Source organism: Oryctolagus cuniculus, chromosome 20, assembly GCF_051225735.1.
Source record: "Oryctolagus cuniculus isolate XC-2025 breed Fujian yellow rabbit chromosome 20, ASM5122573v1, whole genome shotgun sequence".
Classification (NCBI taxonomy): Eukaryota; Metazoa; Chordata; class Mammalia; order Lagomorpha; family Leporidae; genus Oryctolagus; species Oryctolagus cuniculus.
In genome coordinates, this window is record NC_142886.1 from 47579261 (window position 1) to 47594115 (window position 14855).

Genomic DNA, 14855 nt, shown 5'->3' on the forward strand with positions numbered 1-14855 from the left:
GTTTTTAAAAACAACACAGGGACAAGCACTTGGCACAGTGGTTAAGACACTACGTAGGGCCGGTACCGTGGCTCACTTGGTTAATCCTCCACCTGCGGCACCAACATCCCATAGGGGCACCGGTTCTAATCCCGGTTGCTCCTCTTCCAGCCCAGCTCTCTGCTGTGGCCCAGGAAGGCAGTGGAGGACGGCCCAGGTGCTGGGGCCCCTGCACCTGCGTGGGAAGCCAGGCAGAGGCACCTGGCTCCTGGCTTCAGATCGGCGCAGCGCCGGCTGTGGCGGCCATTTGGGGAGTGAACCAACCAACGGAGGGAAGACCTTTCTCTCTGTCTCCCTCTCTCACTGTCTATAACTCTACCTGTCAAATGAAAAAAAAAAAAAAAAAGGACACCACGTGCAGCACCCGCATCCCCATCCGGGCACCTGGGCTTGAGTCCCAGATCCTGCTATGCACAGCCTGGGAGCCAGCGGTGATGGCTCAAGTCCTTGGGCTCCTGCCGCCCACCTGGGAGACCCAGATGGCCTTCCCAGCTCCCAGCTTGGCCTGGTCCAGCCCTAGCTATTGCAGGCATTTGAAGAATGAACCAGTAGATGGAAGACGGATGGATCTCTCTCTCTCTCTCTCTACCGCTCAAAGACTAAATACAAATTTTTAAAAGGTATGTGGAGACATCAGTTGCTTTACAGCTTAGCTTGGTTAAGCCTGACCTCACCGTAGGGAGGCCTACTATGTTCTCATTTAATCTTGGGGAAGAAGAAGGCTCAGAGAGGGTGACGGACTTGTGCCAGGTCACAGCTAGCAGATGGCACTGCAGGGGTCCGGCCAGTCCTCCAGAGCCCGCACTTTTCCCCAAATGGTCATTTCCACCCCAGGGAGCTCTCAGATCCAGTCTCCTTCCCTGTTCCCTGGCGTCCCCGCAGCCCCCTAAATCCAGCCTTCCTCCACCACCACCCCCAGCCTCACGTCACTTGCCCCTCACCTCCCCCCCTTCCACATTCCCCACCCCAGGCCACGTGGTCAGAGCAGGCTTTGCCTGCAGCCTGGCCCTTTATCTTCAAAGACAATTTCTGCTCCAAATATTTATGGCAAAACAAGGCGAGCCCGCCTTCAGTGGGGCCTGTGTTGGAAGCGGCTTGCCCAGTGTGTGTGCACCTGACAGTCAAATCCTCCCAGGCTACGCGAAGAGCTCCTGGCTGAGCACACCCTACCTGGCACCCACCCACCCACACAAGGCGTTAAGTCCCCTACATCCTGCAAGTGACAGCTCTCCCGAGAGCGCTAAGACACCACACCCAGTGTGTCCCAGATCTGACACTGTGAGGGTCCAGTAAGAAGTCCTGGCCCACGGTGCGCAACAGCCAGCCACACCTGTCCATTGCGTGGCAAACGAGTGGCTCCCAGTAAATCTCACACACACACACACACACACACACACACAGCCACTAGCGAGACTCTGCACACAGGCCTGGCCAGCACCCTCATCAGAGAGGAGCGAACGAGGCCCCGAGAGGGACAGGGCATGCCCAAGTGCTCGCAGCCCAGTGTGCACGCCCACTTCTTCCGCAAGGAAACTGTGTAACTTGGAAGCAGCCGCGGTGCGAGGCGGATTGAGGGTTCTTCTTGGGACCTGAGTCCTTCCGAGTCTTGGGACATTTTTAGATTGGGGGGGGCTTGGGGGGAGACGTCAGCCCCTGCAGGTGACCAGCAAACAGGGGCCACACCCCGCACCCCATCCCACCGCCGCCTCGGCAGGGCGCTGCCAGGTCCAGTGGAGCCCAGCCAGTGTCTCGGAGGCCCCTGGCAGGCACGGTGGCTCCAGCACCAGAATTGACCAAGTGCCCCTCCCTAGCCTGCACACTCCAAGACTGCATTTTTGAGGACTGGTCAGGACAAGGCTGGGGGAGCAGTGCCAGCTCCCCCGTGGGCTCTGGGCACGCAATGGAAACAAAGTTCTCAGGCCCTGGAGGGCAGGGGTGGGAACCTCGCATGTGGGAAAGATTCCCAGCTCTGCCGGGCGGTGCGCTCTACAGGTGTGCTGTTCAGGCAGCGAGCCAGCCCGTCCTTCCACCGGGGCCAAGCCCTGAGGACAAGGACGCAAAGGGGGACAGTGGAACATTCTGGAACAGAGCAGCAAGCACGCAACTTGGAGCCAGGCAGACCCGACCTTGAGCTTGAGCCCCCAAGACTCCGTCCCCTCCCCAGGAGGAAGGGTCAGCGAGGACCACATGCCCGGTGCCTCCCTGAGCTCTTACAGGGAAGCCAGGACCCCCGCCCAGTCCAGGCCCGCCCCCCTGAGGTCTTCCTTCTTTCATTTCCACCACTCAGCCCCTTCACAACTCAGCTTGCAGCTCACTCATCCACCGTTCATTCCGCACATCCGTTTCCTTAGGAATGCGCGAATTCCAAGCTAAAGGAAAGCTAAAGTTTCTTCCACACATACGAGGGGAGTTCCAAAAGCTCATAGGAAACGCATGTGACGAAAAACTACCCGTGGATTTCAAACAACGCATCCAAACAAACTCATCTTCTGTTTCCTCTGTTCCATGACGAACGAAACAGTAGGGCCCCAAGGCAGGTGCACTTTGAGCTCCCAGAAGTCCTCATGCTAAGGGGGTGATTACGCCGAGTGACATGGTGACCCTGGCCTGTCACCTTGAATCTCCATGGGAACCGGAAATCACCTTCAAACCAGGTGCGGCCTGTCTGAAGACACACGGACGGACAGCAAGCACTTCCCCAAAGCAGCTTGACGATTGCCATCAACGAGTGGGAGGTCTTCCTATCCCCAACGTTAAAAAAAATAAAAATAAAAAGCCACACACACACACACACACACACACACACACACAGAGTCCCGTGCACCACCTGTACCTGAGTCAGCACACCCAGCACAGAAGACAGAACACTATGGCCCTGCAGGCCCAAGCTCCAATTGTCTGAATGCAGAGAAAAGCTGTGAAGTCAAAAGGCCAGACCATCCCAATCTGTCACCCTTTCTGTGATGATAAATTATGTACTCCCCTCTGGATGGGGACGCCTGGGGGCCGAGGTCCTGTCTGAGCACCTCTGATCCAGTCCTACAAGTCACCCCGGGGTCCCACTCTCCCCTCCCACCCGCCCCTCCCTACCTGCTGTCTCCTTTGGGCAGACCAGGTGTGCTCTGCCAGTGATGGATTGCCAGCCGGCCCCGCGTCCTGGGGGCACTCAGCCCTGGTGGGGCTCATTCCCCGGGCCCTGACAGACAGCGGGCAGGTCGGAACGGGAAGGGAGCCTGTCTCGGGGGACACACAGGGGCTCCTGCCCAGACTGCCTCCTGGGAGGCCGACCTGACCACACCCTGTGCCCTCGCTCCCTCCCTCCCTCCGCCTCTTGCCTCTTCCCGCCTCCCTGGGGCCCTCGGTGCTTTTGACTCAACGCATGGAATCCAAGCTCTCGCCAAAGAGCAACAGACAGGAAGCACGCTTTCTCCCAGTCCCGAATTTTCTCTGTGCTCTCAAGAGGAAAGCAGGAGGACGCCACGCCTCCAACCAGCTCGCAGGATTCAGAAGGTTGTCAGTGGGTTAGAAGGGCCACACCGTGTCTGATTACAGACGATGGAATCTCTCTCTCTCCCTCCCTCTCTCTCTCTCTCTCTCCATCTTACAGGGCTGGAATACTGCAATAGCTGTTCCATCTGATCTTAAAAAAACAAAACAAAACAAAACAAAGGTTTGTCAAAGGTCAGTGTCTCTCCTGCCCACATAGGCAGGAGCATGCAAATATCCCTGGTCCAGGAATAAAAAGATTATGTCGTTCAAAATAAAGGCAGAAGGACGTCGCTGGAGTCTGTGGGGGATTTTAGGAAGGGAGACATTTCGTTATCGGGGCGCAATCACAAGATTTTTAAGCGGTGACTCTAATCGCCCCCCCTCCACAACCCTCCCACCCCCACTCTCTCCACCCTCCCCTCTTTCCACATCAAGGTCTTTTTATCTTCCAATTCTGCATCTAAAGATGAGGTGAATACCATTAGCTCAATTCAAGCTCAAGTGTAGTCAGATGGGCCTGCGATTTCTGAAAAGTGCTGTCTAAGGTCACATTAAAATGTATAAGAGCATTTCGATGCCCGGGAAGGGGGCTTATTATCCGCCGCGGTGTAAAGAAGGAGTGGCAGTGGCCGCAGACTGGGTGACAACACAGGAGATACCGGGATTTCGGTCTTTTGTGGGTTCCTCTGCTTTCTTTCCAGGACGCTCACACTACAAAAACACACACACACACACACAAAACACAAAAACCCTTTGCAGAAACTAGTTTAACTGGCTTCCCCGCTCCTCCTAGCCCTCCTCAGCTGTTTTCTTTAGTTTAACCCTTTCGGCTGGCCAGCCTGCCGCGTGTTTGGGGATGGCACACGGCTCTTCCTGGAGAGACAGGGTTTGCTTGGTGCTCCGTGTTTGCTCGCTTGTCTGTGTCTTCTCGGGGGTGGGCATCCATAGGCAGCCAGGAATGGGGGCTTGGGGGGTTCCCAATCTGCTGCGGCTAAGGGATACAGCCCTGAGCTCACCTATCCACTTGGTCCTCAAACAATACCCACTTAGCATCTGCTCAGCGCCAGCCATGGTGCCGGGGCACTGGGGCTATGGAGGCAATGAGACAGACAGACAGACAGACAGAGACTGTCTTGCGACAGAGAGCCACGAGACAGGTGGAGGTGCTCATTAGCTCAGAGGAGACACACAGAGCTCTACGGAAGTGGAAGCTTGAAGAGGGCCGGCCTTGGGTCGGGTGATTGAGAAAGGTCTTCCCAAGAAAGGCCACTTGAAACAAGACCAGGAAAGGGGCTAAGCCGGCAATGCCAGGAGCCAGGCAGTGCCTCCAGGAGCCAGGCAGAGCAGGAGAATCGGGCATCTGCTGTTGCCCACCGAGCATCCATCATGGCACAGTATCGGGGGGTAATCCCCAGGGCACCTTGGCCCCATCCAGAGAGAATCTGGGGTGCTCAGCGGGGGGTGCCTGTCCAGGGGGGACGTGGCCAGGCACAGGGCGCGTTGCTCCATCCCACTGCGGTGGACTGATGGGAAGGCTATTGGGTTCTGTCTTTAGACCCCTGAAGCTTCTCTGGTTCCTTGCTGCCCCCCATTTGGATTCTTCAGTTTTCCTTTGGACTCTGAGAGCTACCCCGGCCCTTCCCATGGATGCGCTTTCTTCCCAAGTGAGCCAGGATTTGAAATGTGATTCGAAAACAAACAGCCATAACCTCAACAGAAGCCATGTCAGGACAGAACAGGGTACAGTGAGGTGGGGTGCCTCTGACCAGAGGGTGACTCTTGTAACAGCCAATGGTGCAGAGAGACAAAGCAACCGACCCACCTATCACGTGGGACCCTCAGGAAGAGCCCAGGATGAGCCTGGCATGAAAGCCATTGCACCGGGAGTGGGAGTGCTGATGTGGACTCGCGGTTTTCAATATGGACTGGCAGATAGGACTACAGACGTGAACGTGTGTGTGTGTGTGTGTGTGCCCGCATACATCTATTCCCTGGCTCTGTCTGCCAAGAGGACTGGCGAATAATGGCACCCGTATCTTGGTTTCCAAGTACCATTGTCTACTGAGAGCAAGAGCCCCAGAGAACTGCAGGGTTCCAGGGGGGGATGGAGAGGGGAAGTGCAGATGCACCAGCAGTATTCTGTGGCAGAAAGAGAAGACGTGCTCTGGGAATGAGGGGAATTTGCTGGAACAGAGGCCTGCCACCTTGAAGGGCCCACACTGGCATATTGGGGTATTGGGGTTGTTTTTCTTTAATTTTAAACAACTTTTTGATGTAATTTATATACTGTAAAATGCACCTACGTGGATTACAGCTCAACGAGTCTTGACAAATACACACAACTGGGTGAACACTGTGCAAATCAGTGGATTTCATTTCCCCCAACTTCTTTTTTTTTTTGACAGGCAGAGTTAGACAGTGAGAGAGAGAGAGAGACAGAGAGAAAGGTCTTCCCTCCGTTGGTTCACCCCCCCAAATGGCCGCCATGGCCGGCATGCTGCACCGATCCAAAGCCAGGAGCCAGGTGCTTCCTTCTGGTCTCCCATGCGGGTGCAGGGTCCAAGGACCTGGGCCATCCTCCACTGCCTTCCTGGGCCACAGCAGAGAGCTGGACTGGAAGAGGAGCAACCAGGACAAGCCGGCGCCCCAACTGGGACTAGAACCCGGGGTGCTGGCGCCTCAGGCAGAAGATTAGCCAAGTGAGCCGCAGCGCTGGCCCATTTCCCCCAAATTCTAACAGGCCCTTCCTCAGCCAGCCTCTCTCCCCAGCAGCAGCACTGGTGAGGTTCACGTCCATCGGTTACTTTTGCCTTTTCTGAAACTTCACATGAATGAAGCTACCAAGCAGGGGTTCTTTGGTGTCTGCCTTCTTGGATAACAGAATTTTTGAGATTTCTCCGTATAGTCGTGCATGTCAGCAAGTGCTCATCACTGCTGAGCAGTTTTCCAGCCTCCGAGTCCATCCACCTACTGGTGGGCATCTGTGTTGTTCCTGGTTCCCAGACAGTATGTGCACGCTTGCTTGAACATTCACATGCAAATCTTTCTTTTTTTTTTTTTTTATTTTTTGACAGGCAGAGTGGACAGTGAGAGAGAGAGACAGAGAGAAAGGTCTTCCTTTGCCGTTGGTTCACCCTCCAATGGCCGCCGCGGCCGGCGCGCTGCGGCCGGCGCACCGCGCTGATCCGACGGCAGGAACCAGGAGCCAGGTGCTTTTCCTGGTCTCCCATGGGGTGCAGGGCCCAAGCACTTGGGCCATCCTCCACTGCACTCCCTGGCCACAGCAGAGAGCTGGCCTGGAAGAGGGGCAACCGGGACAGAATCTGGCGCCCCGACCGGGACTAGAACCCGGTGTGCCGGCGCCGCTAGGCAGAGGATTAGCCTAGTGAGCCACGGCGCCGGCTTCACATGCAAATCTTTACGTGGTTCCACACACTCATTGTTTCCCAATAACCAGGAGTGGAGTTTCTGGATTTTATACTGAGGCTGTATGTAACTTGATAAGCAGCTTTTGCGCTGTCTTCCAGAATGGCTGTACCATTTTATAGTCCACCAGCGATGTGTGAGAGTTTTAGTTGCCATCCTCATTGATATTTGTTGTTTGTAGTGCTTTCATTCCAGCCATTCTAGTACATATCTGGTGTTTCATTGTAGCTTTGATTCACGTTTCCTAATGACTGACAACGCTGAGCATCTTTTAATGATCTTATTGACCATTTTTTTAAAGATTTATTTATTCATTTGAAAGGCAGAGGCAGAGAGCGGGGGAGGGGGGGGAGGGTCTTCCTTCCATCTGCTGGTTCACTCCCCAGATGACCACAACAGCCGGAGGTGTGCCGATCCAAAGCCAGGAGCCTGGAGCTTCTTCTGAGTCTCCCATGCTGGTGCAGGGATCCAAGCACTTGGGCCATCTTCTACTGCTTCCCTAGGCCATAGCAGAGAGCTGAATTGGAAGTGGAGCATCTGGGACATGAACCAGTGCCCATATGGGAAGCTGGCACTGTAGTCAGCGGTTCTACCCACTACGCCACTGCAGTGTCTCCTTATTGACCATTCTTACAGCTCCTTGGTAGAGAGCATGCCCACATTTTTCCCATCTTAACTGGGCTGTCTTATTATTGACGTCTAAGAAATCTTTCTGAATACAAGCTGTTTGCCACATATATCATATTCTTCCAACCATAATATTCTTTCCCTTTTCTTAATCACCTCTTAAATTTTTATTTATTTGTTCATTTTATCTGAAAGGCAGAGAGACAGATATAAGCAACAGAGAGAGAGAAAGCTCTCATCTTCTAGTTGGATCCCCAGATGCCCAAGCAGCCAGGCTGGGTCAGCCTGAAGCCAGGATCCTGGACCTCGATCCAGGTCTCCCACGTGGGTGGCAGGGACTCAGGTGCTTGAGCCACCACTGCCACCTCCCAGGACATGCATGAGCAAGAAGCTGGAATTGGGAGCAAAGTCGGGACCCGGGTCCAGGCGCTCCGATCAGAACGCAGACCCCAGGCATATCGCGGGTTACCCCACCTGCTCCGATCAGAACGCAGACCCCAAGCATGTCGCGGGTTACCCCACCTGCTCCGATCAGAACGCAGACCCCCAAGCATGTCTCGGGTTCCCCCCCCTGCAGCCCACCCCAAGGACACCTTCTGTGGAAGACTTCCATCATTTCATTACATTTTCTTTTACACTTAGCATCGTCTCTGCACCATCACTGCCTGCTCCAAGGTCAGAAACACCTTCTCTGTATTCCTAGCAGTTTTAAAACTCAAGTCTCCGCAGGAAGCGCATGACTCACCGGGAGCTCACTTTCGCGAGTGGCAGGAAGCGGAGTCAAGCCCACGTGAGTATTTGGTTGTTTCGGAACTGCTTTGCTGAAAGGATTCTCACCCTCCTGTGAAGGCACCTTGGCCTCCTTGTAAAAATCCATTCCTCTGGGGCTGGCACAGTGGCACTGCAGGTAAAGCCTCCGCCTGCAACGCCAGAAACCCACATGGGCGCCAGTTTGTGTCCCGGCTGCTCCACTTGCTGGGAAAAGTAGCAGAAGATGACCCAAGTCTTTGGGCCCCTGCTACCTACACAGGAGACCCGGATGAAGCTCCTGGCATCAGCCTGGCCCAGCGCTGGCCATTACAGCCTTCTAAGGGGTGAACCAGTTGACGGAAGATCTCTCTCTCTCTCTCTCTCTCTCACTCTCTCTCTTAACTCTGCCTCAAAAGTAAAAATAAATCTTTTTTAAAAACCCATTACTCAGGGGCAGGTACTGTAGCATAGAAGGTTAGGCCTCCACCTGCAGTGCTGGCATCCCATAAGGCTGCCCTTTCGAGTCCTGGCTCAAAGTCTCCACTGTTGATCCTGCTCCCTGCTAGGTGATACTGCCTGGGAAAGCAGTGGAAGATGCCCAAGTCCTGGGGCCCCTGCACCCACGTGGGAGATCTGGAAGAAGCTCCTGGTTTCTGACTTCGGCCTGGCCTAGCCAGTGAACCAGCAGATAGAAGATTAAAACCAACTGATATATATATATATACACACATCTTTTATATGTATTTATATATGTATTTTTTAAGATTCTATTTATTTATTTATTTATTTGAGAGGTAATATTACAAACAGATAGAGGCAGAGAGAGAGAGTTGTCTTCCATCCACTGGTTCACTCCCCAAAAGCCCGCAACAGCCAGAGCTGGGCTGATCTGAAGCCAGGAGCCTGGAGCTTCTTCCAGGTCTCCCACTCGAGTGCAGGGCCCAAGCACTTGAGCCATCCTCCTCTGCTTTCCCAGGCCACAGCAGGGAGCTGGACTGGAAGAGGAGCAGCTGAACACAAACCAGAGTGCAAAGGGGATGCCGGATCACAGGCAGAGGCTTAGCCTTAGGCTATAGTGCCAGCCCCTCTTTCTCTGTATTTCCGCCTTTCAAATAAATACGTATTTTTCAGAAAAGTATGAAATCATTTACAAAAAAAATCCATTAATCAGATATGTATGGTTGTGTTCCACCAGCCTTTATGTCTATTACAGTCTCTGAATATTTTAGTTTTGTTGTACTGTAATTATTGAAATTAGGTTATATAGGTCCTCGAAACTCACTCTTTTTAAAAAATTATTTTGGTTTTAACCACACTAGGTCCTTCATATTTCCATGTAAATTCTAAAAAAAACCTACTGATAAAAACATTGGAGTTACATCTATAAATTAATCTGTTAAAATAATATTATGGTATACTAAGGAATATATTTGTTTATTGTCCCTGGAATTTTATTGTCTCGGATTTCCTAAATGATAAGAGTGTCTTTAACGCGATTTCTGTTTCAGTCACACCTGTGTTTATGCTAAGGCACAGATTCAGGGCAAACCCCCTCCCAGGCTGTCTGAGGGGCAGGTCCTAGGGAGACTCAGTGACCACAGGAGGATTGGAACTCCCACCCCACCCACCAGCCCCCTGGGAGGGAGACGGGAGCCAGAGACTGAGCTCCTGAAAAATCCTTGAGCAAGAAGTCAGAGCGCTTCCTGGAGCCGGGAGGGCGGGAGGAGCCCCTGGACCCCTGGACGGGACAGGGCAGCTCCCAGAGCACTTCCTGGAGAAGGGAGGGAGGGAGAAGCACCCGGACGGGGCAGGACTGAGGTCCCGCCAAGCTTGGCCCTCTGCAGCTGTCCCACGGGGCTGCTCCTGAAGCCGCCTCCTTTAGGATGAACCAGGAAACCTCGCGGTTTTTCTGAGTCCTGTGAGCTGTTCCAGCGAATTATTAAACATGAGAAGGGTCCCAGAAACGTACAATTTGCTCTCAGCTGGGCAGACATGGGGCCACCCCGGGCACTCCATTTGCACCTCGCATCCAAAGCAGGGCCTCTCGAGGGCCTGAACCCTTAGCCTGCGGGGTTCACGCTCACTCCAGGAACTTGTCTTTGGTTTTTCTTGACCATCACAGTCCATATTCAGAAAGCACCACTTGACTTCCCACGTCACGTGAAAGCCTCATAACAGCATCTGTCCAGCTTCCTCCCTGTATCCTGGGTGCTTTTGTTGTCCTAATTCCGCCTCTACGCATGTGACAAACCCTCAGTACATTTATTTTCAGTTACGCAATCAGCTGTCTTTTGTAAAACACCTGCATGGGGGCGGCGCTGTGGCCAAGCGGGCAAAGCCGCCGCCTGCAGTGCCAGCATCCCACAAGGGCACCGGTTCGAGACCCGGCTGCTCCACTTCCGATCCAGCTCCCTGCTATGGCCTGGGAAAGCAGTAGAAGATGGCCCAAGTGCACCCGTGTGAGAGACCCAGAGGAAGCTCTGGCTCCTGGCTTCGGATCGGTGCAACTCTGGTGACTGTGGCCATCTGGGGAGTGAACCAGTGGATGGAAGTCCTCTCTCTCTCTCTCTCTCTCTCTCTGCCTGCCTCTGTTCTCTCTGTGTAACTCTGCCTTTCAAATAAATAAATAAATCTTAAAAAAAAAAAAAAAAGAAAGAAACACCACCTGCATGGGAGTAATGCCTCAGGCACAGCGACACGTTTGCCGTCCGACTGTGCTCTGCTCTGCAGACGCGAGTTTGCACACAGAACGATCTTCCTGTAGGCTGAAAAGCTTGGCTTGACGTTTATTGTAGCAGCTACCGGTCGGCCAGGGACAGATTTTCTCGACTTCATCTGTCTGGAACTGTCTTAATTTCGCCTTCATTTTTTGAAGGATTTCTTGCTGGATATGAAATTCTAGGTGGCCCGGAGTGTCTTACGCTCTCCTTTCAACACTTTGAAGATCTCAGTAAAGTAGCTCCTGGCTTGTACCATTTCAAAGCGAAGTCAGAAGACATTTTTAATCCCTGCTGTCCTGGAGGGAACATGTCTTTTCCTCTGAAAGCTTGTAGGATTTTTCTCTGTCGTTGGTTTTGAGAAATTATAATATGCCCTGATTTAATTTAATTATAGTGTTCCTAGATGTGGGTTTTTTTTCAATAATCTTTCTTGAATTCTTTGAGATTCATAAACACACGGCTTCAAATTTTTCACCAAATTTGAGGAAGTTTTGGCTGTTTCCTCAATGTTCTCCTCCTGCATTGTCTCCCTCCTCTCTCTCTGAGGCTCCGATTATACATGTTTTAGGCCGTATCCTGCTGTGCCGGGGGGGCCCTGGGGCTCTGATTATACGTGTTTGAGGCCATGTCCTGCTGTGCCGGGGGGCCCTGGGGCTCGATTATACGTGTTTGAGGCCGTGTCCTGCTGTGCCAGGGGTCCCTGTGACTCCGATTATTCGTGTTTGAGGCTGTGTCCTGCTGTGCCGGGGGTCCCTGGGGCTCCGATTATACGTGTTTGAGGCCGTGTCCTGCTGTGCCGGGGGTCCCTGGGGCTCGATTATACGTGTTTGAGGCCATGTCCTGCTGTGCCGGGGGGCCGTGGGGCTCGATTATACGTGTTTGAGGCCGTGTCCTGCTGTGCCGGGGGGCCCTGGGGCTCGATTATACGTGTTTGAGGCCGTATCCTGCTGTGCCGGGGGGGCCCTGGGGCTCGATTATACGTGTTTGAGGCCGTGTCCTGCTGTGCCGGGGGTCCCTGGGGCTCCGATTATACATGTTTTAGGCCATGTCCTGCTGTGCCAGGGGGCCCTGTGACTCCGATTATATGTGTTTGAGGCCCTGTCCTGCTGTGCCGGGGGTCCCTGTGACTCCGATTATACGTGTTTGAGGCCGTGTCCTGCTGTGCCGGGGGGACCCTGTGACTCCAATTATACGTGTTTGAGGCTGTATCCTGCTGTGCCGGGGGTCCCTGGGGCTCCGATTATATGTGTTTGAGGCCGTGTCCTGCTGTGCCGGGGGTCCCTGGGGCTCCGATTATATGTGTTTGAGGCCGTGTCCTGCTGTGCCGGGGGTCCCTGGGGCTCCGATTATACGTGTTTGAGGCTGTATCCTGCTATGCCGGGGGTCCCTGGGGCTCCGATTATATGTGTTTGAGGCCGTGTCCTGCTGTGCCGGGGGTCCCTGTGACTCCAATTATACGTGTTTGAGGCTGTATCCTGCTGTGCCGGGGGTCCCTGGGGCTCCGATTATATGTGTTTGAGGCCGTGTCCTGCTGTGCCGGGGGTCCCTGGGGCTCCGATTATATGTGTTTGAGGCCGTGTCCTGCTGTGCCGGGGGTCCCTGGGGCTCCGATTATACGTGTTTGAGGCTGTATCCTGCTATGCCGGGGGTCCCTGGGGCTCCGATTATATGTGTTTGAGGCCCTGTCCTGCTGTGCCGGGGGGACCCTGTGACTCCGATTATATGTGTTTGAAGCCATGTCCTGCTGTGCCAGGGGGGCCCTGTGACTCCAATTATACGTGTTTGAGGCTGTGTCCTGCTGTGCCGGGGGTCCCTGTGACTCCGATTATACGTGTTTGAGGCCGTGTCCTGCTGTGCCGGGGGGACCCTGTGACTCCAATTATACGTGTTTGAGGCTGTATCCTGCTATGCCGGGGGTCCCTGGGGCTCCGATTATATGTGTTTGAGGCCGTGTCCTGCTGTGCCGGGGGTCCCTGTGACTCCGATTATACGTGTTTGAGGCCGTGTCCTGCTGTGCCGGGGGGACCCTGTGACTCCAATTATACGTGTTTGAGGCTGTATCCTGCTATGCCGGGGGTCCCTGGGGCTCCGATTATATGTGTTTGAGGCCGTGTCCTGCTGTGCCGGGGGTCCCTGGGGCTCCGATTATACGTGTTTTAGGCCGTGTCCTGCTGTGCCGGGGGTCCCTGGGGCTCTGTTGGTTCTTGCAGGCTTTTTCTTCCTACCTTTGGTTTGGATAGTGTTTACCACAACGTCTTCAAGCTCACTCATCTTTTTTATAAAGTTTCTAATACACTGTTAAGCAACCCCAGTGATTTTTTTTGATTCATATATTATATTTTCAGCTTGAGAATAGTCATTTGTCTCCCCATTTTTAGCATTTCCATTTTTCTTCATGTTGCCCTTTAAATCTGTTCCTCTATAGTCCTTTGCCTGGTAATTCCGTTTCCTCCGTCTCTGCTGGTTTTTTCTCCTAGCTTTGGGCCACATTTTTCCCATTTTCCCGCATCTAGTAATTTTTTACCAGATACTGGACATCGTGTCACATGGCAACGTGGCTGGATTCGGCTTTCTTTCTTCAAAGAGCATTGAGGTTTTCCCAGCCATTCTCCTTTCGAGGGCTGCTAGAAAGCCTTCTTAGAGGGTCGACTTCATACCCGGCTTTTCTGGAGCCTCTACTGAACACTCCCAGTGCTGAGCAAGCTCCTTCCACTCTGGCCGCTGGGAACTTCAATAATCCACCACCGTGGGTGGATTGTGGGAGTCGCTTGACTTGCCGTGCCATGGAATTGTTTTTTCTCCCATGGTTTCCTTTGTCCAATATCATGGTCTCCACATGCATGTATAAACCAAGACTCAATCAAACACTTATGGGATGCTCCCTCCACCCAAGAGTGCTGGAGAACTTCCCCAGTGCAGCTACAATGCCCCGGCACGCTGTGGCACAAATCCTGATTACCTTGGTCCTCCTTGAACTCTGATGTTTGCTGCCTTAGCTCTCTGGGGTGCCCCTTCCCTGTGCCAGGGTCCTGAAACCCCTCCAGGAGGAAACCTGCGGTCATTATAGGGCTGATTTCATTTGTTTCCCTCCTTTCAGTCATCACAGTCCTAACCGTCCTGCTCTGCCTGCTGTCAAATGTCTGAAAATGTTGTTTTCTACTGGGACACTCTTTGTCTAGTGTAAGAGTTACCTGGTGTGGAATAGTTAATCCAGCACCACTTACTCCTTCTTGGAAAGGCCATGTAAGACACAACTTGAGAACCAATAGAAACAGTATTGACTGTTAGTATTGATTAGACCATTGAGTAACACAGAATCCATTGGGCCAGGCATTTGGCACTGTGCTTAAGACGCTGCTTGGAATGCCTGCATCCCATACTGGAGTGCCTGGGTCTAAAACCTAGCTCTGCATCCGATTCCAGCTCCCTGCTGACACACACCCTAGGAGACCCAAGTACTCAGGACCCTGCCACCCACATGGAGAACCCAATTGAGTTCCAGGCTCCTGGCTCCATTCTGCTCCACTCCTGGCTGTTGTGTTCCTGTAGACAGTAAACCAGAGGATAGAAGATATCTCTCCCTGTCTCTATCCTCTCCACTCCCTCATGTCAAACAAAATTAAAAAAAAAAAAAAAAAACAGAATCCATGAGTCCATTCTGTGGTAAATAAAGATGAACATAGAGGAGGGAGCAGATCAACTAATAAATGGACTAGGAATGAAAAGAATCATAAAATCACCACTTGGCAGTCATCATAGTAATAATTCATCCAAGAAACATCAATAATTGATAAAACTTCTAAT

General features: G+C 53.0%; 1 long non-coding RNA gene across 2 annotated transcripts in view; it reads right to left on the reverse strand.

Moving 5' to 3' along the window:
* The window catches only part of LOC127487982 (uncharacterized), a 67482-nt gene that overhangs the window by 32079 nt on the left and 20548 nt on the right, over positions 1-14855 (reverse strand). The window contains exon 1 of one of the 2 annotated variants that reach the window (XR_007915363.3): positions 3130-3293. The exons of the other annotated variant lie outside the window; for it this stretch is intronic. This is a non-coding gene — a long non-coding RNA (uncharacterized LOC127487982). Of the gene's footprint in view, positions 1-3129; positions 3294-14855 lie in introns of those variants that run through there. 2 annotated transcript variants of the gene reach the window in all.